The 27,099-nt window shown below is 38.3% G+C and overlaps 1 protein-coding gene across 4 annotated transcripts in view; it reads left to right on the forward strand.

Moving 5' to 3' along the window:
• LOC129727054 (transcription factor hamlet) overlaps positions 1-27,099 on the forward strand; it is a 251,971-nt gene that overhangs the window by 89,243 nt on the left and 135,629 nt on the right. For all 4 annotated transcript variants that reach the window (XM_055684448.1, XM_055684446.1, XM_055684445.1 and 1 more), the window contains one exon: positions 11,041-11,387. The gene's annotated coding sequence lies outside the window, so the exon portion shown is untranslated. The remainder of the gene's footprint in view (positions 1-11,040; positions 11,388-27,099) is intronic.

Raw genomic sequence — 27,099 nt, forward strand, 5'->3', positions numbered from 1 at the left:
TTCATTCATGATAATGTGATTTATTCATGAATAACAGTGTGATGAATATGGGGGCGTCGTGAGATGAATAATTGAGCGTTGTGAAAAATGGTTTGTTTTACCAAATTCAGGATAAATCTAGCTAATTTTACCAAATATACAATGCTAAACGATTTCATAAGAGCACGCAAGCAGATTTTTTTTATTTGTTAAATAATTTCGTGAAAATTTGGTGTTTAATCCGTGCATTCTTCGTGAATATCGGCTTAATGAGATGAATAATGTAGCAGTTCCCCTGGTAGATTATTTTTAAATGTGTACATTTTTGGAGCATTGTTGAGAAGGACTGAGAATGTGATATTTAGACTTAGAAAAAATTTCCGATGTCCGATCGGAGATTGCGGGTTCGAGTCCCATCTGGACGAGAGAATTTTTTTCTGAGTCTAAATCACATCTTCAGTTAGTGATCATTTTCCGCATCCTCGAAAAAATCACATACATTGCCTATTCACAACTTAAAATGTAAGAAAGAGGACAAAAAATGTAATTATTTTATGAAGTAAATAAGAAGGAGCAGAGAGATTTCAAATTCTATGCTTTAGAAAATACTTTCAAAAGAACAGATTGGAAATATAGTTCAGGATATCGAAACAATGCTCTTAACGCCAGGAAAACCAAAAAAAAATTCCTACAAACAGTTCATAATTGCAAAAAATAGGGGTAAAAAATGCTTAAAGTGGAAAAGTTTTCAAATTGAGCACAGAATGACGATCAAACGCTTGTAGATGTCAAAAAGGCCCTAAAATTATTGCTTAAAATAACGGAAAAGCGTTGAACATCGTACAAAATCGTACAAAAAATCATTTAAATTTGAGCTTATATTAGTGAAAAATCATCAGAACCAGATCTTTTGAATTTTTCTACCGTCAAACAAGCATTAGGGCTTAGAGCATTGAGGTCATACGCCGAAATGTACATAACACTTGAACACGATCATCACAGATTTTGCTACAAGTGGAGGGAATTATTCATTCAGTGTCATTTTGGAAAAATCCCAATTTTGCAGTCAATTGGAATACCAGCTCTGTAAGACCCTCCTCTCTGTTGCAAAATAATGTATTTTTTGGTCGAAACCTTCCGATGGGTGATTTTTGCAAAATATTAACCAAGAAATCCATGAAACTTATTTTTTTCGACTGGAAGTGTTGCCAGAGAGATTATTCTTGTATTGAAATTGGCAAATACGGCCAAACTCATTTTTGATTTGATAATTTCTTCGTATTCCACGGAAAATTCTTCGTAAGAAACACTTATAACTTTGAGATGATTTTGAGCCAATCTCGTTATAACATTTTTACAAAATAGTTCAAAATTTCTTATACTTTTTCTTCTTCCGATAGATTATTATATTTTTCCTGGATTTTTTGGTTTATTTCCTACAGAAATCACCCATCAGTACTTTTCAAACGTGTTACATCCAGTGATGGAAACGAAACGAATATGATGCAATCATCGTTTAATCTTCACATGTACTAGGGTGGGACAAAATATAAATTCTAGCTCCCATGCACTTTTCGTGTTCCTTAAGGGTCCTATAAAAACCGTGTAACTTTTCAGATCGATCGGTTGAACTATATTTTTGCGGCCGATTTTTAAAATTCCCATACGATTTTATATTAGAAAATTCACTTTTTCAAAACTTATTCTCTAGAGATGTCCAGTTGGCTTCTAAAAATATATCAATACATGATATTTGTAGGAAATTTTCCTACGAAAAACTCTTCTGAAGACCGTAAGGCGCTACAGTGCTTGTAGAAAAAGTTATTCACCCCAAACTGATTGAATGTTTGACGAACGGCTCACTATTGAACTTTACTAGCAATACAGCTGCTCTATTTAAAATTAATCAATATCAAAACTATGTTCATAAGAATGTTATAACTCGAGAAGAAGAACCTCGGGGTGATATGTGTTTTTCACGTAAAATTATCCGCGGAACACGCTGATACTATCAAATTTAAAATGAAATTTGCTACATTTACCAAAAATGCAAATTTAGGTGATTTTTCTCCTGCGTCACAGTTTTCTCGCTGGATATATTTTCTTTATTGTTTTTGGTAAAGGTGTTTAGGTGATACAATGCAAGTCGGTTCATGAAGATGAGGCTAGGACTGAAGTGGTGTCTCTTGAAACTGAGGAAGAAAACATCTGAGCTTGAACCAAAAAAATTCTGCAGATCTTCTAGAAATATCTCGAAGCCGCCATAAGGAGAGATTTTCGCAACAGAAGCCAAGGATACTGAATGTCCAACGAATTTTTTCTGCAGCTTCATCCAGGCTGCATGATACTTGACAGATGGGCATCAATGAATAGGATGTGGATCGATTTTAAATGGTGAGAGCGTTCTTTTTTAGCTTAGCATTCCGCTATGATTCTGCTTAATATTGGTGCAGTACGACAGTTGAATTTCTGCATCCTCTTGTCAATAAATATAACATGCTGTTGAATACGGGTCAATTTTTTTTGATACAAATGTATCAAACGAATTGAAAGTCTGAAATTAATAATAAAATCTGCAAGATTCTAATATTATTTCGAGGCGGGGCTTACCGATTGGAAAAGGGTCTTTGGAAGGTCGGCAGAGCTAACACCTTCTAGATCCCGAAACAAAGATATAGAAAGGCTCCACACACACACACACACACACACACACACACACACACACACACACACACACACACACACACACACACACACACACACACACACACACACACACACACACACACACACACACACACACACACACACACACACATTTACCAAAAATGCAAATTTAGTTTTTAAATACAAAAATAATCTATCTGCTAACACTTCCGGTCAAAAATAGTATTTTTCTTGGATTTCTTGGTTTATTTCTCTCAAAAATCACCTATTAGAATTTTTCAGACGTTTCGCGACTATAACATGTAAATAAGAGAACAATGGGATTTTGACCAGAAAAAGAAGTTATTTTGCAATAAATAATTGGGAAGTATTCCAATCGACACCAAAATTGGAATTTTTCCAAAGTGAAACTAGATGAATTAGATTCTCTTAACTTTGACCAAACCCGCAATGGTCGTTAATCCCAGAGTGTCATTTGCTTTACTTATGATAAAGTTATAGTGTTCGTTAATACTAGCTTGGTGTCTAGGATCACTCCTAAGTCCATAACTGGCTTGTATTTTTGTACAGTTTGAATTCCAAGATCATTGAAGCCAAGAGTTGTTACAATATATAGTGCTTCAATTTTTCGAAATTCTTCTGTGTCGCAAGAGTAGTCGATTTTCATAAAGAGTTTTTTTTTGGGTATAAGGAAAACGTCATTTACATACAAAATAAAAAGGTGTAAACCCAAATGCGAACCCTGAGGGACCCAGAGGTGACTGAAATGAGTTTTGAGAGTTTGATTTGAAAGCGTACTATTCATTATGCAATTTGTTAGATATGACTGGTGCCAACCCAGGAGTTGAGACGCCAATTCAATTATTTGCAGTTGGAAGAGTAATAATGGGCGCTGCAAAGTTAAAAATTTTTCTTTCTTACACTTTGGAAAAAAGATGTCTTCAGCAAAGTTTCAAATAACATTATCATAAAAATACTACAAGGTATACAGCCCTAGGGTTGTATGAAATGGTGACGTGGGACTAAACACTGTAATATGGGGATTTTTTGTCCCGAAATATACAGAGTCCGCAGACAGAATCAATGTGTTTGCTCGGTAACATTTATTTTCAACCTTGCCTGTGAATCAATTTTCAAAAATATATCCAACAACACTCGAAAAAATATCGTTTATTTTTGGCGATATTATGCCTGTAGAAATAAATATTTGATTCTTATATATATATATATATATATATATATATATATATATATATATATATATATATATATATATATATATATATATATATATATATATATATATATATATATATATATATATATATATATATATATATATATATATATCACTTGAAACATTTTAACTTTTCTTGAGAACCGTTCGCCTAACCGTCTTGTTTTCAAAGAATGAATTGTATATTTTTGATCAAGCATTCCAATAAATGTATGTTTTTGCTGGAGAACCACGGACAAATTAAGAAAAACGTGTATTTTCCTGAAAATTAATAATTTTTCGAGATTAAATTTAAAATAACTCGAAAACCAATGCCCTTAGAATGTTAACTACCAAAAGCTTTTTGATTCAAAACGACTCACTGCATCTTTTAAAATCATCAGAATACAAATATTTTGAAAAATGTTTAAATTAGAATTTTTATAAAAAAAATTATCTACAATGAAAAAAAATTTGTTTCATTTCTCCATCCTGGACTTTTTTTTAAGTTGCGCATTAACGTCAAGTTTCTTTGGAAATAAAAATAAAAAAAAAATCAACTCTTTATTTTAATGAAATTTAATGTTTATTTTTAATTTTTTTTTTGGTCAAACAAAATTTTTTTTTGTACAGTGTATATTTTTTTATGATGCATTTTTATTTCCCTACAACTCATTCTCAGCCAGTTTTTCTATACAACTAACGGTTTCTGGGCTACAATGCTTCGAATAAACCTATATCAAAACGCATACGCCCTTTTAGAATATAACTCATGGGTGTAAAAAATCTCTCCATCTGTGAAAAATGCTCAGTTTGCTAAGCCAAATACGTGTGCAAAGTTTCATTCAAATCAAAAATGGTCGATACTCGACCATACGTCATTTGGCGCGATCTTGCTCGGAAGTGTACCGCTGAAATGTACGAATAGAAGAGTACCGCTGCAATCATATACGACGAGAGACCTGTGGGTTTCAGCTCCACTGGCACTGTTGCTTATACCAGTAAGTTTTCTTTCAAGACATCAGTTTTTATTACGTGCTGACAGCAGGTTTAGGAATTAATCATGACTAGGGATTGTTTTAAACTTTTCGGAAAACTTTTACCTTCGAGACATCACACTAGTCTAAGCTCATGGAAGTTAACATAAATTGACCTACTGGGACGGGGAGACTCTGTCAATTTTTTTTCGATATTGATACGGAGAATATCACAGAGAACGGTTGGTATCCATTCACGTCGTCTGTGCTAGGAATGCTTGCATGTATTTGGTTCATCGTTCGCGTAACTTTGTCATTGAAACTTTTTATCAATTTTACCACTTAGCAATGAAATTAGAGTGATAATTAGCGTATTACAAAATTGTTCTACATTTTATTTATCCAACAACATATTGGTTATAGTTATCCATCATGTGGTTATACTGTTATTAACGGTTGAAATCTGACGCAACATTTGCCAGTTTCATTCCCAATTTTACAGAATGCAACTCAGTATAGTAAACAAAGACGTAGTCCCACGTCAAAAACTTTGCTGACGATTTTATTCTTCTGAATTCTCTTGTTTTGGAGATAAACCGTTTCGTGTTTGTCCCTTCCTGTATCTTCATTGCTCAATATACAACTCAAAAAGACATATTTATTTATATTTTGGTTATAACTTGGTCTGTGTAGAAGCTAACTGTTTTGTGTCTTCTACAAAGTTGTGTGTTTCGAAGATATATGAATATTGTGGTTGAGCGTTGTTGCCTTCTAAATATTTACTACACTTTTTAAGATATAACAAAATTAATTTTAAGGACTAGTCTAATTTAAAACGTTATATCTTCAAAACAAAAAGAGTTAAGAAAAAAAAGTCTTCGGCAAAGTTTTATATGATCATATCATCTACAACCTTGCCGAGAACACCATTTCTCTGAATGCAGGACCGAACAAACGATATCAAGGACCAGACACCAACACTTATCACTCTTACCAAATCTAGATTTAGTAAGAGTGAATCCAAGTTTAGTAAGAGTTTAACCCTCTAGTGCCCAGTGCCACCTTTAGACGGTCTTCAGTTGAACCTCTAAAAAGCTTCAATTAATACTTTTATTTTTATAAAAATTCATAGTGATTTTTTCGAAGTCCATCTGAAAAATAACTTGGGCACTAGAGGGTCAAGATATTTATTTGCTCTCTAGATATATGATGACTTCAACAAAGTAGTAGATGATATTGTCATAAAAAAACTTTGCTGAAGACTCTTTTCTTTTTTCAATTTTACCCGAATATCCAAAAAAACTTTAGTACTTGGAAGGCAACACTGTTCAGCATACATTTGAGCATCGTTAAAAAAACAACTTTGTAGCAGACACAAAAAAAATAGCTTCTACTAAGACCTACAACTTTATACATCCCCAGATCACATTTAAGCAAAAACTAGTAGACGGAACCTGTATAGGATGAATTGCCATCATAATCACTCTACGGAATTGATTGGAATGTTTGTCCTTTTCTTTCTGTCTGGACTTCCTCACTGCGACCAGAATCGTTGATCTATTGTTAGATATGCCCGGGAATTTTAAGGATGAGTCTAAAATCTTGAATGTTGTAAGAGTTAGAAAAAAAGGACTTCGGCAAAGTTTTTTGTGATAATATTATCTAAATAAAAAAAAAACATTTTTCTAAATAAAAAATACCACTTCTATAAAGTGGAAGACTGAAATGATAGGTTTTGCAGCGCTACTAGCAGCGGAGTACCGAACTAAAACTTGTCATTCTTCGAGACTTTTCATATACGAAATAACTTTTGAAAACAGTATGTCAATACAACCAGTATATTTTTGCCAAATATACATCATTTTTTCACGGCTTTTACGCGTAAGTAATTTGAAAATTTATATCATATTCCACTACCTACTATCATATTTATAAAGTCAAAAATAAATCGTTATGGGACAGTTTCTTAAGTTATTTTTTAACTGAATTTAGTCTTTTTTTACGCAGTTTTATACAAATTTAGCATGCGTCTCTCGCGTAACCCGACCTAACTGTAACTCGGTTTGTGTAAAAGTTATCTTTTTTGTGTCTTCTACAAAGTTGTGTGTTTTGATGATATACAAATATATAGTAAACATTGCTGGCTTATAAATGCAATGGTTTTTTATGTATACAGAAAAATCGAATTTTAAGGACTAGTCAATAACAGACGTCCCAAAAAACAAGAAAAGTTATAAGAAAAAGTGTCCGTTTAAAATTTTTTGTGATATCATTACACCCAACGCAAACGGGGAACCTTTTATTACTTTAGGGCAATTTTTTATTACTTATTGTGTCTTATGACTGCGCATTATACACAAAGAGTAACAAACAAAAAGTAATAAAAATTATGACGGCCACACGTTTGTGTTTCTGGAGGAGAACATACGGCCAAGCACCGCAATGCATGTGTTAGCAAGACTTTACTCGCTGCATTTGTATTGAAGCAACGATCAGGTTCATTTTTGTCCCCTTCATCCACACATAATCAGAATCTCAACCGTCATCCTCAAACGTCTAATTAGAAACACTTTCGTTTCGTCCCCCAGTGTTTACTTGAAATGGAAATATGTAATACTGCCTGACCAGAGTTGCCGAAGTTGCGAATATTGTCTGGATAGGCACGAGTATTGTATTTTCAAACAGGTGCAAATGAGTTTCCATGAATCAATGAGTATGTGTTTTAGATATCTTGCAGGAAAGCGAATGTTTTTGTTTTTCTCTAATGCAGTTTACAGATCGTGATGTCATTTCAAGACGCATTTCAAGTCTTTGAAATCATGTTTGCATACTCTATGACTGTGCTGCTTGGCAGCTCTTGTCATATTTTTTCTCTACTCCGTATGCGAACTAATACACGCACACCGGATGAATTGGAGATTGAAGAAACTTGTATCATGTGCAACATATGCGACGGAGTGTGATTTTTTTTTGCTTGAGATGGAAAGGGAGCAGTTTTCGACAGAAAAAATCTTGCATGTGGTTGAAACGACTATTATTAGATAGTCGTACACCCGTAACACGTGCTAAATATATGGCAGTATGTGTTGTTACTTGACTGGGGGAGAATTTTATTGCCTTCAAAGTAATAGGTTTGTTACCCAAAAGGCAATTTTGCGCTATTGCTTCTAAAGTAATAAGGAAAAGTTTTGCGTGTATTTAAGACTTTGCCGAAGATATCATTTCTTTATAATGTAAGACCGAAAAGGTATATTTTGTAGCGCCGGCGGAGCTCTGAACTCACTCACACATTCACTGAGGATTTTTATATAACAAATATCTTTTGGAGAAAGTATGTCAACTTAATCAGTTCATGATTTTGAGCTCTCGTACCACTGTGATTTGGTCAGGAATGAAACAAACCAGGAAATTCAGCTGAGTCCCTACACAGTAAAAAGTTCTGATTATCACACGTCACGTAAAACATTTTCTGAATTAAATTTCAGTTGCTTCTGACGTAAACTACGATTTTGTTTGAAAATTATTGCACTTAAATCATAATTCATAATTCATAATTCATTCAAATTTGCGTGGAATATTACGGAATTTTTCATCATAAGCGATGGAGGCAATTCTTTACATGTGTTTCGACATAAAGTTTTTTACTATGTAGTGTATGCAGAAGTGTATTAAAAGACCGCACAGTAAGTACCCGCCGGGTTCGTCGCTTCTATTTTCGAATTAGGTTCTTGTTTCTATTAAGAGAAATCAGATTGAGTGCGAGAAAATCAATCAAACCTATGACCAAAAACAGCCAAAAACTGAAGATGCCACTGGCCTTCGCTTTCCCACGCTTAGCGTCAGCCGAATTTCTCGTACACAAGTGGAAACAGAAGCACCTCAGGCACCCCGAAAAGGAAGTTAGCGCCATTTGCCCTGGGAAGCCGACAATTAATCATAAATTAATTTATTTCGGTAGCTTCGATGTCGTTCGGAGGGGTGCTAAAATCGTATTCCATCCGTACGACAAGTGGCAAGACAAGATGAGCACGGAGTCGGCATGTGGCCCGGGCCGGGTGTCTCTCTCAGTGTTAATGAAGTGCGATCGTGTTGTTTGCGGTGTCCGAAAGGTTAATAATATGTTTATTATTTATATTGCTCTCTTGCTCCCAGCGGAAATGACATGTCCATAAAACCGGACCCTTCGTCCCACCCCTCACAAATCCATTGGTTCATCCCATCAATCCGCCTCCTAATAGCTGAACCGAATACAATCGGACCCGGGAGGAAGGAATATGGGGGAATGTAGTGGAATTTAATCGTGCGAGTAATTATCGGCTTCCAACTTCTTGCTCTCTCTCTTACCGACCAACGGTCGGAGAGTTTTTAAAGCTCAACACTGCGCGATGGCTTCAAATTCTCACTTCGAGTTTATTGCGTGCCTTTTATTGGTATTTATGTTATACCGTACACAAGTGTTTTTTTTCTCTCTCATGCTTCTGGAGGAATGGTGAATTATTAAAAGTGGATGACGCCGGCTTACCACTGTCCACAGACGGTGTCGATTTGTGCGTGGGGTTATTAACGCCCCCGGATAGCCTGAAATTTATGTTTTTTCTTGAAATTATTGACAGTTAAGTGTGAAAATTAGGCTGCTTCACATGGCGTTTCTCACGCTCCGAAATGGGGCTTCCGCTTTGCGATACAATTTTTAACTGCCCAAGCCCAATTGATAACAATTTCGCTGTGATCGAGCAGTGTGCAATGTGTAATGTAGATTCCCGAAGGCGTACCCAATTATGCAAATGCGCCGTTTGATGAGGATTTCGCTCTCGACGGGTGGCCGATTTCTTTCATCCGTGCCGGCTCCGAATCCAATAAATCTACTGATTGATTATTTGCTCGACGTGAAGTATGCTCATTAGCTGCTGTCTAACTGCTGAGGGGTTCAAGAGTACACAGCGCAACCGAACACCAATTACTTCTACTACCAGCCGTCGATACTTGAAGAGCCGAATTCGAGCTGCTTAAAATCTCGGCTCGAAGGAAGGTGCAAAGTAAGTATGTACGTACCACCCAATCAACCACGGTTCCATACCTCTAGGTGGCGCGCGATGAGGGTAGGAAACACGAGAGCATAGTCAACATCGCAGACAAAAGAATGTAATCTTAGAAATTGGGTCAAAAGTAGGAAGATCATTGTCTACACGGTTCAGGCTTTGACGAAATCGAAATCCGAGGTATTCATTAGACTGGAGGTTGTTGTATGTTCTTTTGTGTCCGCGATCAACCCATGCCTGGTGTTGCGAGGTGTTCGATTTCTCTTTTCGCGGCCTACCGTCGTCGTCGTAAGTTGCTTGTCGCGAGCAAGCGCGCGCTATTTGATTAGGAAATCTCCTTCCAGGCAGCAGCCTCCTCCCTTTGACAGAATAACCACCATACACATACGTACATGTTACTCCATTGTACCTCAACCGCGATGCATGTATCAATTATCATCTAACAATCCTCATTGGCATGCATGTTTGCCGGCACACGTTCGTGGCGTGAATATTCGCGCGTTTATGTTGTGTAGCCTGAGCTTAAATGGGAAGAAAGTGTTGTAAGTAATTTGTTCCATTCCATTACAAAATAACACAAATTCGGTACCGATAAATGAATCATAATGTATACTTTGTAAAACTTCTGCACAACCAACAGAGAGTAGGGGAAGATAAAACAATAGCTGATCCGTCTTTGAACTCCCACGCCCGTCTACACTGAATTGCGGCATCATGATGGGTACATTTCAAATGTTTATACGCTGCATGTCATGTCTTAACTACCGTTTGTTGGCTGCTTCAGCTCCGCACCAGAGACTTGACATTCAAATAGGCGGTTTGTGAATTGCGGATCGGATCGCGTTGGGCCGGAAAGATGAGCTGCACGTTTTGGTTTTTTCTTTTTTGACGGTCTGCCTTATCATCGCAAAATGTCCGTCGATCGAGGGAGCGTCTGCGTTGCAACACTTCCAGGAAGGGTTTAGATTTATGATCAAGATTTTTTATGGGATTTTTTTAACGAAACAGTTTTCATAATTTAAATTTGAAATAAATGACGTAAGAATATTGTTCAACATGCTCTCAGAAATAAACAACTTCACTTCCAAACCATGTTCCTATAATAAAACGCCTCAACAAACAAATGTTCATTATTAACATTGTCTTCCACTTGTCATTCCAGATCTCTTAATAATCATCATCATCTCGGCTGTACCGATTCCACCATCACCACCGCCAGCGGGGTGTGCGACATTGCGAAACTGACCAAGCCCGTCCTACCACCGCACCGCCACGCCACCCATCGGACATCAACAGAAAACCTTGCAAAAATCAATCAGCGGTCGGTCTCGCCTGGCAAAAAAAAAAAATATGGATTAGCTCTAATCACTTCGGACTTGCACTGGTCGTAACAAAACAGCCATAACGAGAGCGAGACAAGAAAAAAAGACGCGCCCGTACGCAACAACATCGTTTGGCAAGAGCAGAGCTTCAGAAAATCTCCTGGACCGCACCTAATTCGGGAAAAAGGTAAGTGACAAACCTGATACTTTTTGTGCGCGCTCTCGAAGTGTATTCTTTGGTTGGTTTTTGGTTAGAATGTCTAACCCGGGGTCGAGTTCGCGTCCTTCGTAGCGGGGCGTGGGTTTGGCACCATAACCAGTGACCACAAATCGAGTTATGAGAAGAAAATCAGTTCGATTGAAATGAAATCGTTTCGTTCGAAAGATGAGAGGAACAAGAAAAAACAAAACAAAAAACCTTTGACAAGCTGATGTCCATCTCTTCCCGTCAGTTGCCGTCGCCCAGCCAATTTCCTGTGTCTCGTGTAGTAAAGATTCACTGTTGTCAGTTATAATCCGGACCGATGGGGTATTGGCAGGGCCCCGAAAAAAAAAATGCAAAAGCCAAAGCACCACCGCACCGTGCGCTTGATGATGGATGATGGGTGATAGATTTGGACATACTGTCTTACTGGGTGTACAAATTTTTGGCCGGAGATCCAGTTTCTCAATCCACCGGAGACAGTCTCTGAGCTGATGAGGTGGGCATTAGATGAAGCGCTGTTTCTAGTTTGCTGCGAACCGAATCGAACGGAATTAGCAGCCCGAATGGACCGAGGGAAGATTTATCCGTAAGATGACAGCGACGTGTCTGGCCGGCGAGAGTGCTGTGTGGAGATTCGATACATATTTTGAAGGCTGTTTGAAAGATTTAATTAATATGAATTCATTTTCGTCGACACTGCACTGGGAGGGCAGGAAGTGGGTATACACTGGAAGGTATGTGAGGGCTTGTGTTGGAGAGATCGGGGCGGACGCTGCTTAGTTACATCTCCTTCAATGTTCGTGGTTGACATGGTTGTTTGTTTTGCTTGATGTGTGCCGATGTTGAGAATGAAAGTGGATTAAGCCTAAGTGGATTTGATGGGGACGCCCGTGGTTGTGTAATTAAAAAGTCGTATTCATTTGCATGACGCTACGGCTAACAACGAGGTTTGACGTTACAAAGTGATTGATTGAAAAGGCGAAGCGGTTCCCTAACACGATGGGTGAGGAAAAATGGCTGCAAATCAAATCAAAAAGCAATAAATTCAGTAACCTGTGGCCGTTATAAGGCATGGCTTTCACGCTGGGACACAATTTTATGGACAAGAGCAGTAATTTCAGCTTGAAAGCATAAAAATGTGATGTAACATTCCGCGAAATGTAGGTTGCCATTACGTTTATATGTATCTAAAGTGATAAAATACATACAATTGTGTGCAATCAACTGTAGTTATGAAAACTGGAATGACTTTTTCTTTGGCCTTATTCTACGCACTCGAAGGAATAGAAAACAAGACTTCTCGCATCATTCTACAATCATTCGTTCGTACTTTTTTAATGGTTTGTTAAGTATAAGGTCGACAAAGGTGAAACAAAATTTTGCCTTAGAGCTCAAACTGAAATGAAAGATTAAAACTCTTAAACAATTTCTGTGAATTTTGGTGCACTTTCAAGCTTGGTGTTCAGAAACTTAAACAGAGTTTTCACGTAAGCAAATGCTGAAGTGAAATTATTTTGCGGCTAGGGGCACCGGAATTTACGGAAATGATTAAAAAGCTATAATTTTGCATGTTTTTCTCATTTGAGTCCTGGAGTAGAACCGGTTAGGACTAGTTTCATAGAATGATATTTATAATTTAAAATAAGCATCTTAATCTCCTAGCGATCGCACAAAGTTTTTGCTAAGTTTGCTTCGCTTTTGCAAATGATTTTAAATTTTTTTGACGTTGAACTACGTTTTTCTTTAGCCTACCACATAGGGATGTAAATAGGAAAACTATTACCGAAAAGGGGACGAAAAATGTCCCTTTTTAAATGCTTATAAATCGGTTTGTTTTCAACCGATTTTCTTGATTCTTGCAGCAATTGATTGGAAAATTATACACGCATCCACCCAAATGTAGAAAAGTGTTGACTGATTAGGCAAACTATTGTCAAGCCTTGTTAAAACGAAAATTACGTCCTCTGATTGGTCGCTTGCTGCTTTTCCCTGAAAAGGTCGACAGAATAGTATAACTAGTTAGGCGCAGCAAAGCGAATTGCGGAAGTTGCGGCAGCGGCTTGCGCCAGTAAACGAATCACATCACGTAGGGTGTGGGACTAGTTCGTCAGGGGTTTTCTTCGTCTTAATTTTTGCTTTGGCCTTCTTCCCGCAATAAAGTTTTGCTTTATCTTGGCAACAACACATTCTGTGCTGAATCCAAGAAAACACAATCTGTCGCGGCCGTCTTATTTACTGAATGCGAAAACAGCTTTTACAGATTTTGAAGAGCAGAATGCCATTCTCAAGGCAAATTAACAAGTAATTGAAGGTTAATAACTTTTTGGCAATAACACAACCATTCTGTGCTGGATACTATCAATAAAATTCTGCCGCGATCAGAAAATTTACTTTATTCAATTAACTATTCCCCCCACTGTTGGGGCAGCACAGAGGCTACGATCAGCATAACTGATTTAAAACAATAAACTGCCCTGCTCTGTTAGAACGCCTTAACAAAGGTGTTTAATTCGACTTCACAGGAATAAATTGAAGTAGATTCAATCAATCAACATGAACAGATCATCGTTTCCCAGCTGCTCAGTTGCAACATGGTGCAACACGCAACAGCGAGCAAACGAAATCGCTTGATGTAACAAACCGCAACACGATACGGGTTAAAATTGTTGCGTGTGTGGGAGCACCATCAGTGTTTGTTTGCTGAGTACATAAATCAGATGCGAATTGTGAGATAGTTAGTCTAAAGAACATTAGAGAATGGTAAAACTGAACAAAAAGGCGTGGCCTATTTCGAAGCACCCTTCGGCTATAAAGCAATTCACTTGCCCTGTGGTTGGTCAACATGTCTCAGGAGCAGCGCAGTTCTTCTCACTTCTCAGCGTGTGTCGTCAGACTGCCGTTATTGCCTCACTACTGAGGCAGCATAAAGGTTGCCATCAGCAAATCCAATTTTGAGCAGCAAAATGCCTCTTCAAGGCAAACCAACAAGTATTCGAAGGTTAATAATTTTTTGACAATTCAAGCGAGCAATCTGTGCTGGATACTAGCAATTAATCTGTATCGGCCGACTAATTTACTGAATGTGAAACAGCTTCTACAGCCCGTGTTTTCAGTGTCTTTATTCCCCCAGTGTTGAGGCAGCACAAAGCAGCACGTAGTTCTACGTGAGTTATGCGGTCGTGTCTTGGATTCAACTATCTACTTTTTTTATTCTTCTAAGTTTTCAAAAAGTTTTTAAACACTTTGTTCAAAGGCTATGATGTTTAGGGTAAATTTACCTATAGTGGACCCCCTTACTTTATTAACCTATAGTGGACCATCCGTCAGATTATATAAATTTCTTTTAACATGAATCGGAATTTATAAAGGTTTATAATGCAGATTGGCTGGATAAAATGTTTCCCGATGAAAGTTTCCATGAAATCCCTTGAATTTTCGTATAAATTGAATCAATCTTGTGGGTGGTCCACTATAGGAAAGTGGTCCACTATAGGTAAATGTACCCTACTCTATTGAATATCGAGATCATTCAATAAAAAGTGAATCGATTCATTCGATTAGCCTTCCCTTGTTGAAATTTTTTTAGCTTGAAATAGGATAAAACTACTTTGGATGGACCACATCCTCTGATGGACCAGTAAACAGATTAACTCAATTTATGTGAAAATTCGAGGGATTTCTAGAAAACAGCTAATCTAGCTAATCTGTATTAGAAACACGAATTTTTTCGTAAATTTCAATTCATATCAAGAGAACAAACAATTTTTCGTCAGGTAGTTCATCCAAGGTAGTTTTACCCTACCAATTGTAAGGCTGAAGTTGGATTGAAAAGTTTTTGAATGGTTAAATGATCATTACTGGCTCTAAAACTATGAGGTTTCTTAATCTTGCTTCTTTTTTTTCGAATCTAGAAACAGAAATTGTTTATTCAATCGACAAGATATTCAAATTAACTTAGACCCCTTTTCTATAGTGGACCACTCGTCGAATCAACTCATTTTCTTTGAACATTGAATCGAAATTCATAAATTTTTCTCGTGATATTGATGCAGATTGGCTGGATCAATATCATGTTTTCGGATGAAATTTCTCTGAAAATCTTTCGAGTTTTCGCAAAAAAGAGTTAATCTGACGAGTGGTCCACTATAGGAAAGGGGTCCACTATAGGTAAATTTATCCTAATTCGATTTTACAAATGTTTCTCGTGATTCTGATGCAGATTAACGGGATTAGATGTTTCCGATGGAAATTTTCTGAAAATCCCTCGAGTTTTCGCATAGATTGGTTAATTTTGACCGGTGGTCCACTAAACGACGTGCTCCGTTCAAAGTAGTTTTACCCCAGTAGAAAGAAATGCACAAAACAAGGTAAATATACCCCTTTATTAACCTCTAGTGGACCCCCCGTCAAATAAACTCTGTTTCTTTCAAGATAAATCGAAACTTGCAAATGTTTGTGATGCAGACTGGCTGGCAAACATAGGGTAAATTAACCTATGATGGACCTCTTTCCTACAGTGGACCACCCGCCAGATTAACTCATTTTATGCAAAGACTCGAGGGATTTTCAGAAAACCTCCATCGGAAAACATCTTGTCCAGCCAGTCTGCATCACAAACATTTATAAATTCCGATTTATGTTAAGAGAGATTGTGTTAATCTGAACCCTATTTCCCGATGGAAGTTTTGTTAAAATCTTTCGAGTTTTCGCATAAATTGAATAATTCTGGCGGGTGGTCCACTACACGAAAGAAGGGGTTCACTATAGGCTTATTTGCCCTAGTTAGTTAGACAAAGAGTCAAGCAGAAACTTTAACAAAAGTTGAACAAAAAGTGTGGCAGAATAGAATTCGGTAAAAAATTTGTTCCGATCCGCAATATAAAAATGTTGAATAATATGATAGATTACCCTGTAGTGGACCACCAGCCAGATCAACTAAATTAATACGAAACCTCGCAGGATACTCAGAAAACTTCTATTGAGAGTCATCTTTACCAGCCAATCTTCATCACAAACATTTAAAGGGTAAATTAACCAATAATGGACCACCTGTCAGATGAACTTAATTTCTCTTAACATAAATCGGAATCTGCAAATATTCGTGATGCAAGCTAGCCAGACAAAATGTTCCCCGATGGAAGTTTTTTGAAATCCTATTAAATTTTCTCATAAATTGAGTGAAAGGGATTTACTATTGGTTAATTTACCCTAAGTTTCGATTTATGTTAAGAGAAACTGAGTTCATTAGACGGGTAGCTAAAAGTTAATGTACCCTAAATTCGGACAGAAAATCGAACAGGAAGTCGGAAAAAAATTGAAAAAGAATTCATACGAGATAGTCAATCAGAAAAAGTTGAGGCGACAGGCGGACAAAAATTAGACAGAAAAAGGAACAAAAACGGAAATAAAATAGAACATATAAACAAACAAAAAATAAATCGAAGAAAAAAATCGAACAGAATAATTGGCACTTTGGATAGAGAGCGTTTAGGAACGACAGTCGGACAAAAAGTCAGCTAGAAAAACGAACTCAAAAAGGTGAAAAGAAGATAAGAAAATCAGACAGATAGTCAGCCTTATAATCTCGAATGAAAAGACGAGCGCAAGTCAGTCAAAATTATCTTTAAAAAGTCGGAAAAAAGTTTGAACATATATACGGAATAAGAATGACAGATAGCTGAAACGAAAGTTGACCAAAAATCTCTTGGAGCTTAGAAACGATAGTAACTTGGATAGAGAGCTAAACAAAACATTTAACAGAAAATTCTCTCTGGCTTTGCAATAAAGAAGCACCCCTTCTTTATGGCAAAGCCACGCAATTTTTGTCGAAAAATCTCTTTTTTCTTTTTCTTACAATTCATAGATCTAAGACGTCCGAAGAATACTGATAGATGGTTTTTGAAGAAAATAAACCAAGGAATCCAGAAAAAATATAAGTTTTGGCCGAAAGTGTTGCCAGATAGATTATTTTTGTGTTTGAAAACTAATTTTACATTTTTCGGCAAATGCAGCCATTTTTAATTTAAATTTGATAATCTTATCGTATTCTTTGGAAAAATTTACATAAGAAACATCTATCATTCCGAGGTAATAGAGCCAATCTCGAGATATAACATTTTTACGAAAAAAATGGTAAACTTCGTAATTATTTTTTTTACAATTTATAGACGTAAGACACTCGAAAAATAATGATAGGTGAATTTTGAAGGAAATAAACTAAGAAATCCAGAAAAAATATTATTTTTGACCGGAAGTGTTGCCAGTCAGATTAATTTTGTATTTTAAAACTAAATTTGCATTTTTCGGCAAATGCAAGTAATTTTATTTTAAATTTGATGGTTTCATCGTATTTCTTGGGAAGCTTCACGTAAGAAACAGTTATCACCTCATGCTAATATGAGCCAAACTCGAAATATAGCATTTTTACGAAAATAGTTTTGAATTTCGTAATTAATTGTTCGTAAAAATGTTATATCTCGAGTTCGGCTCATATTACCACGGGGTGACAAGTGTTTCTTTTGTAAAATTTTCCAGGAAATACGATTAAACCATCAAATTTCAAATAAAATTAGCTGCATGCGTTAAAAAAGGGCAGATAATTGAGTTTGATAAATTTCCCATGGAAGGTAATTATGTTAGCTTAGGCGTCGTTCACAAATTACGTAACGCATGAAGAGGGGGTTGAGTTTGCGTTACTTATCGTTACGTAGGGAGAGGGGAGGGAGGTAGTAGAGACAGTTACGTAACTGTGATGTTTGCTTGAAATTGAAAATTTTGGAGGGGAGTCAGGCTGCTCAGCGTTACGTAATTTTAGAGGGGGGGGGAGTCATATCGAACGTTACCTATCATTACATAGGGGGGAGGGTGTCTGAAATTTAGATTTCTAGCGTTAAGTAATTTGTGCACACCGCCTTACTCGCAAAAATAAAATTCAACGATCTTGCGTGCGGCCTTCCGGCAGTTAACCGGAACGTTCGCCATGGCGGACGAAAACGTGCGTGCAGGCATAATTCTTTCTTCGTTTTATTTATCAACTCCTCCTCAGTTTTCGCGACAAAATTGATGGAGTAGAACTTACGCTTCAGGTTTGCCCAGATGGGACGCAGCTTGGGAACGTTGGGCGGGTTAGCCAACAGAGGTACCACATCGATATTCAGCCGCTCCATCTCCTGCAACGATCGCTTCGAGTAGTGGGCCGAAGCTAGATCCGGCCAAAACACCGCGTCTTCGGCCTCATGGTACTTCTTGGCGAACGACGCAACTTCCGGCAGGCGTTTCGTACTAAAAAACTCCCCGTACGAGACCATTTCGGAGCAAGAACAGAGCGGCTTTGACATCCCCTTCTTGTTTATTGTCAGCCACAGCAGCATCTTCTTGAGGACCTTAAAGTGTTCAATAAATTTCACCTCGGAGCTTACTTCCTTCGTGGGGAAGTAAAATACGAAGTGCCCTGCCAGTCGTTGCCATTCAGGGTGAGATAAATCTCGTCGTTCATTACTACCGACATGTCGCGATTTGCCGGGAAAATCGATTTGACCATCTTATTCAGTCGCTGCCGCTGCGTCATTGCCTGAAGGTCCGAGACTAGTGAACGGGACTGCTGCTTCTTGACATGTATATCCAGGCCAGGCACTGGCACTGACCTCCCGGCCAAACGTACGCAGCGATGTAGTTACTTTTCCCTCAGTCTTCGTGGGGCTTCTTGTCACTCAGAGTCGTCGGACGTCCGGAACTGGGCTTTATTTCAATGTTCTGTTTGTTGTCCAATGGTGATAAGATGTGGTAGGTGCCGGAACGAGCGTATCTGGTGTCCACAAACTGCCACACGATGTCCTTTGTACCGTTCTTTGAACGCGCACATTTCTGAACGGAGGAGCTTCACTGTTTTCGCCAACACGATAAGAGTTCGACTGATAGAGCTACCAAATTTTTTCTGCTCACTCATGGGTTCATATAATTGACGCTGTATGCGTAGTTTCGTCAATACGTTTAAAGGTAAACCAATGAAAAACTGGCAATTCTGGTCCATTTTTTTTGCGCAAACGTTAACAGAAAGTAGGACAGCAATTTGAACAAAAAGCCGGAAAATCGTCAGACCTAAAGTTGGTTAGAAAATCGCACGGAACGAGTCGGACAGTCGGCTGAAGGGTTGAGCTACTTTTGTTAGAATCCACGTCTGGAGCAAATCAACCTGAAAGTTTGAGAAAAAACCAGTTAGTTTTTAGAAAAAAGAGATACAAAGTCAAGAAGAAATTTTACCATAAGAGGAAACAAATAGACATGTTATGTGCGCAACTAAGTTCTCGATTTATGTCAATAGATGGCACCAATAGTAAGTGGCCGATGTTGATCTGAAATGTTACGAACCAAGCTGAGTTGACATATGGTGAACATGCCGCATTGAGACGGTAGTAATTTTGATGTCGAGTCATATACTTTAGGTTGTGTGGGAAAGCTTGTTTTTGTGCTAAATAATCGTCATTTGCGACAAGTGCTACTTTTCTCATTTTGTTTAAAAAAAACGACAGCTGAAGTGCATTGAAAGGTAAAAAAAGTACACGGAAATCCGGCTCTTAGTGAAACAATGTAGGTACGCGCTTTGGTTTTAAATTTGATGAAAGACTTGCAAGTTGACATAACCATATAAACTGTCAACTGAAATAAGTCGTTTGTTTCGCCAATCATTCCAATATTCAAGTTTGAACATTTTAACATTTTCCTGCCGCAGACTGTGCACAGAAGAATGAAATTCAAACAAAAAACAGACAGAAAGATGAACCGACAGTTGGTCAGGATATCGAATGGGAAACCGAACTGAACTTGGCAAAGGATAGGTAACAAATAATGTGGAGTTTTGACGAACGAAAATAAAATAGAAAGACGGACAAAAAAGCGGATGAAAACTCGACCAGGAAGTTGTGCAGAAAATAAAGCAGAAGAAATAGTAAATCGGACAGAAGGACTTAAAAATTTTAAAAAAATCGGCAAAGAAACCAGTCGAAAACCCAGACAGAAAATTAAATAGTAGTACCAAAAATGGAACATGATGTCAGACATAGAATGGAACAAAATACAGCGAGAATTTCGATCAAGGAATTGAATTATTATGATTATTTTTCTTTTTGAGATTTTAACCTCAGTGATCATTCGTTCCTATCAAGAAATCGAAGAAAAACACGTCATTAAGACGGACAGAAATTCTAACCAAAATGGAACAGAATCTTTGGCAGCGCAATAAGCAAAACTTCGGACAGCAAATCAGGCAGTCATTTCGGAGTCGAATAGAAAGTCGGCCTGAAAGTTAACAAAAAGTTGGCTGAAAAATCTCAACTTTTCTATTTCTTCTAAACCAAGTGTTTAAACTGCCATCATTGACATTGAAAGTAGAATAGGAAATTGCAATTTTTCAATCTCACAAGTTAGTGAAGTACGCACATATATCTTAGATAGTTTCAAAGAACTTCCATGTCACGTAGATATTAATTCTAAATAAACAGACAATTATATAGTGCAACCCATTTCTTGTGATGCATTGAAAATATAAATTCTTTCCCAAAGGAGTGATAATATTTGGAATACTGAAGTAAGTAGTTACTTGCAGTTAACCGGATTTTCCATAGAAGACAGTTATTTTTAATTTCGAGAGAAATTTTACAAACAAACAAAAGGCGCGCCTATGGGAAATCCTCTTTCACCTCTTTTATGTAAACTTTTTAAAGGGAACTTGGAAAAGTAAGAAAGATTTTTTTGCATTAAGAGACTGAGATCTTGGGAAGTTACTTGCAAGTTTTGGATAGTATTCATGAAAATATCCGTTTTATTTCGGAAATTGAACACTGTTTTGTTTTGAAATTCTTTCATAGTTGTTGTTAAAAAATCCAATAACTTTGGATTCGGAATTTTTAGGAGACTCACGCGTACAAACCGAGTAATACCTAAAATTTATAACCACTCCGTTCACCATGAAATGGCTGCTTTTTATGATTAAAATGAACAAATAGAAAATCTTACACAACAATCGCTCCACTAGCAGAAGATTAGGGAAAGGAGCGATGTTACATTAACACGTTTACTTCGAAAAAAAAAGAAGGTTGGTATGGGTGTTGTCTACAGCAGTAGAGATAACCTGAATTGAAAAGTTGGATTATTTTAAAGACCCTGTTGATCAGGCCCGGATTTGAGGGGGGTGGCAAAGGAGCAAATGCCCCGGGCCTCCCGATTCAAGGGGCCCCCCTAATCCTGGGGCGACCTTTTTTTTGCTCGTCACCTTCCAGAACGTTACCTCTAAATATTTTAAGAAAAGAGGGCCTCACAGACAAATTCGCCCCGGGCCTCCCAGCGTCTAAATCCGGCCCTGCTGTTGATAAATTATTTAAAGGAGATTGTGAAAAGGTTGATATTACTCCAACCAGAAGAAGCCTAGACATTCGTTTTAGGGAACACACTCCAGAACTCAAGAAAGCTGAAAAAGATTCAAAAAAGGGAATAACTCACCGTTTAACCGAAAGTTGATTGAGAAATCACACACAAAGATAGTAATGCGGATGAAAAGTAAAAATTGGAAAGAAAAAATCTGACGGACAGAGAGTCAAACAAAAATTTGTGCAAAACTGGAACAAAAAGTTGTACAGAATGACAAAATGGGACAGAAACTCTAACAGAAAATCGAACGACTAGTATTGGATAAGAAACCATTTGGATTTTAGAGAAAAGCGGTCCGAAAATTAGGCAGAAAGGTTAAAGGTCTGAAACTCTAAAACAGATGTATCAAGATTCGAACTGAAGGACGAACGCGAGACAACTGAAGTGAAAATCGTAACGAAAGTGAGTTAAAATTACTGAATGTATAATGAAAATTCAAGTAGAAAAATATCAGACAAATTTAATAGAAAGACAGTCAGATATGTGGGAATTCAAGTAGATTCCTTGACAAGAAGTCAATCGCAGAGAAAATAAAATTAGCCAGGCTCGCCCTCCTTTTTGATTATTTACATGTTTGAGCGAGAAAAAGTTTTTTCTTTATTACTTACGGAGTGATTATATCAGAAATAATGTGATGATTGATGCAATTTGTCATTTGTACTGCAATACACTGCAGTCACTTTTTACGTGCTTGATATTCCCGAAGCAATTTCTTGCTTTCCAAAAGCAAAGTACAATTGCAAGACAAGAACATATTCAGGTTTGGTGATAAAACACTTGAGGCGATGCGAAAAATACTGCACTTGTTTAGGTACATTCCAGCCATTTTTGTCTCTGTGACAATTTACTAGCACAGAAAATCACTTGCTGGAATATTCCGATTAAGAAAAAAAAAAATAAAACAGCAATAAAAGAGCAATTTCAATTAAAATATTTCCAACCCCATTAAAATAACTTTCCCCAATCTACTAGACTCATCGCAGAGTGTACCTTCACAGATTCTGCGCATAAAAAGCTGTCACCATCGTTCAATTTGACTCTCCCCTTCGGTTAATGGGGCGCAATTCCGCCGGTGATGATGATGACGATGACGATGACCGGCCAGCCCTTCGTCGATCGTTGGTAAAGAAAGAGTAAGAAAAACAATTTTCACGACCCGTAACGACCGCGCGCCCCTTCGCCGCAATCTATAAGGCTGTCAATTAGGAGGCTCAACATTTAAATGGCTTCTCCCCCGTCAGTGTAATGGTAAAGTACAGCGGTTGTTTCGGGCGAAAAGTGAAAAATTCAATCAGAAGCTTTGCGATAGAGATGGTCGGGTATGGGAAATTTGTTACCCGTACCCGACTAATCGAAAATTTTCAAACCCGTACCCGACCCGAACCCTTAGTCTGGTTTGTTTAAAATACCCGTACCCGACCCGAACCCGAAAAATATCTATTCCAACTACCCGTACCCGACCCGTACCCGAGAGAAAACAACGCCGAAATTGCTTGAACCCGACCCGTACCCGACCCGTCCTGGATTTTTTTTTTCAAACAAAAAAACTGGGTACCTCGCACGTTAAATGCACTAATTGTCATATGTGGTTTCTCGAGATGATGGCCGGAGTTAGACAAAAACCGATTGTGAATGTGAACGCATGTTAACGAACCCAGAGTTTCAGGCGGATGGTCCACTATAAGGAAGAGGTCCACTATGAAAAGTGCATGTCTGGTAAAGTTGAAAAACGACGAGTTTTATGTGAACATCGCAGCAACCTGAAATCTTAATATTATAATAAAGTCAAAGTTAATATTGTTTATAACTTGAGAAAAATTTAATAATTCATTTGCATTTGCCAAAAACCTGTAATTTGTTAGTACAGATTCGGTGTCATCGATTCAATCTAAAAATCGGTGTTTGAGAATATATCGTCAAAATTTAACTCAATTACTTAGGTTAATAAAACCTGCACTAGATTAAGTACACAATTAACACAACCTGTTATCACAGTACTTTGAACCACTCAAATGAACTCAATCTCATATCTCACACTCATCCCCAATACACATCCACTACACCATACTAGATCTCACGAATTATAATAAAATCAGTTGAGTTGATAAGTAACCAGTGAACGAATCACTCGCTTCGGTAAAACATTCCAAATTTCCGCGTATTCTGCTTCATCGGAGCGACTTGCTCAAAAAAGAACAAGCATTTTCCCGAACATTTTATGGTGCCGAAACCCGGGACTTTAATCCGGATCGTCGTATCGCTGGTCAGAAGGACCACAGTCTGAATTTTCGTCGTCGATATTTCGTGAAAAACGCATGGTACCAGTCTATTGTTCTACTACTAATTCCGCCATTGCGTTTTCATCACAGCTCTCGCGCAACCACGTTGCCAACAATCAACAATTTTCGCCTCTCAACCCATTCTCGGATATTTGTCGTCACTGGAGGATTCTCACTGCTGCCGAAATTACGGTGGTAATACATTCCAGCCAAAGTTGCAGTTCGTAGTTGATACAGATCGCCATTGTTCGTCCAATACCGTCGTAACCATCGGATTGGTGGTGATAGCAACCACATCACCTAGATTTCAGGAGGAAGCTGTAGGATAAGTCACTGCTGAAATCGGCATTGCCCCTCGTCGCGGCCTGTAAGAAGCTGTCATCAGGTAAAACATTTCTTTATTCGGTGCAATGGCGCCTCTTAAGAAGTTAACAAAGGCATCCCAGTTGAAGAGCCTTTACCGTCGTCGTGCAAACATCTTTAGTTCAGCGGTGCTGATTCAGACTTTCGACGAAAATTTTAAACCTTCGGAAGCAAGCCAAATTTCGGTTAGAGTTCAACACCTGGACAAATCGTGGCGTGAATTAGAAACGGTCCAGGATCAAATTGAGGACCTCGATGAGCCAGATGAAGAATTTTGTGAGGAGCGCAAGGAATTTCAAAATCTCTACTATTTATTGAAGACCTCATTGACTAGTAAAATACCTTCGACTCCACCCCCCTTACCGACAACGTTAGATAGGAATGCGCCACCCGTTCAATCGATTCCTAATCTTCGACTTCCTGAAATGAAGCTGAAGGAGTTTTCGGGTAACTACGATGAGTGGGAATTATTTAGCGATTTATTTATCTCTTTGATCCATACGAACCAACAGCTGACAATGGTTCAAAAACTACATTACTAGCGAGCATCAGTTACGGGTGAAGCTGCTCGTATGATTTCAGCATTTGATCTTACTGCAAACAATTACTTAGTCGCGTGGAACGTCTTGAAGGATCGGTTCGAAAATAAGCATATGTTGATTAAACGTCATATGGCCGGTTTACTCGGCATTGTTCCATTGAAAAGAGAATCTTCGTCTGGTTTGTTGGACTTGGCGGACGAATTTACCCGTCACGTGCAACTTTTGGATAAACTTGAGGAAGTAGAACACCACTGGAATTCTTTCTTAGTTGAAAGACTAAGCAGCTACCTTGATCCTAACTCTCTCCGTGAATGGGAGACACAATCTGCGGGTGTTGCTAATGTCACTTACAAGCAAATCCTCGAGTTCACCCAAAAAAGATCTCGCATTTTACAAACATTGATGCTCTCCCAACCTTGCAACAATTTGTTAATAGAAAGCAAGCCGCGGTCACGGGTACCGTTGGCGTATGTAGGCACATCAAACACTACCACGTGTAGTAACTGTAAACAATCACAATTTTTGTTCCAGTGTGAGAACTTCCACAATCTCACACCACACGATCGATTCGATTTAGTAAAAAGACACAATCTTTGCATAAATTGTCTCAAGGGAAATCATTTGGCGAGAGATTGTACCAGTGGAGTATGCAAAACATGCGGCAAAAAGCATCACTCTCTCTCTTGCATTTACCACCATTACCGACGTCCATCGCTCCAGCTAATGGCGGTCAACAACGGTATCAGAAGCCCTATGCCAAAGACTCAATCTGTGTCGAACTCAGCTTAACTCTCCAGTTAGTGGAATTGGACAGGCAACAGTTAATGTACGTTACAGAGTAATGCTGTCAATCGCTTCGCGCTTTGGAGGATTCGAGTCTAGCCTCGAATGTTTGGTCTTGCCCAAACTCACTGTCGCTTTACCAAATCAACACATTGATGTGACCCGTTGGCGGATCCCACGTCAGCTTCCGTTAGCTGATCCTCAGTTTAACGTCAGCCAAGGGGTTGATGTAATAATCGGTGCCGAGTTATTCTACTCACTGCTGCAGCAGGATCAGATTCGCTTAGATGCTGGATATCCCCTACTTCAGAAAACAGTGCTTGGGTTCATCGTTTGCGGCAAGGTAAAAGAGCAATTCACAGACACTTCAGTACAGTCGAGCTTTTTCTGTTCAGACGAGGCTCTCGACGCTCAACTAGAACGTTTTTGGGAAATGGAGGACCTAGATATTCTCTGTATGCCTGAAGGGCACTGGGTACTGAAATGCCACTGCGACATTCTTGCTGATTGTCTTTTGTGGCGGGCCCCGATTGCTGTGCACAGGTTATGGATTGTTCGTACTCATTGATGGAGTAGAACTGTTTTGTTGTAAACCTGTACCCCAATTAGGTACAACATAGTTGATGAAACTAATGACCTGCTTGGGATTGGAGCTCCATGCTTGGTATGGAGTTAAAAGGTAACTTCCTAAGAAGTTGTACCTAGAGGAAGCAAGAGCTTCGCAAGAGCAAAGCAAATGCTCTGAACTCTCTGGTTCAGATTTGCAGAATCGGCAGGTGTCGTTCAACACTACGCCGATTTTCTTTAAATGATAAAAAGCGGGACAGTGTCCGGTGAGGAGTCCCGTGATTATCCTTAGATCACTACGATTTAGACTAAGTAGCTTTCTGGCGGTTCCAGGGTTCGGATAGATAAACTGTTTGCCTTGTCTACAACCCTGTGCCTGTAGCCATTGGGATACTATTTCTAGCCTTTCCCAAGTTAATAGTTCGCTTTTGATAGCGGAAATGGACGTACCCAGAAACGGCTCGGGACCAATAAACCGCTGAGCTGATCCCTGTCTTGCTAGGTAGTCAGCGTGTTCATTACCCTCGACTCCGCAATGTCCGGGCACCCAAAACAGAAAAACTGAGTTCTGCCGGGAGAGTTCCCGTAGAGTTTCAATGCATTCCCAAACAAGTTTGGAAGCGCATTTGACGGACTTAAGTGCTAGTAGTGCTGCTTGACTGTCCGAGAATATACCGTGTCTGTAGTTGCGTTGCAGACATATTTTTGCGCAGATATATATGGCATATACCTCTGCTT

The sequence above is a fragment of the Wyeomyia smithii genome, chromosome 3 (assembly GCF_029784165.1).
Source record: "Wyeomyia smithii strain HCP4-BCI-WySm-NY-G18 chromosome 3, ASM2978416v1, whole genome shotgun sequence".
Taxonomy (NCBI): domain Eukaryota; kingdom Metazoa; phylum Arthropoda; class Insecta; order Diptera; family Culicidae; genus Wyeomyia; species Wyeomyia smithii.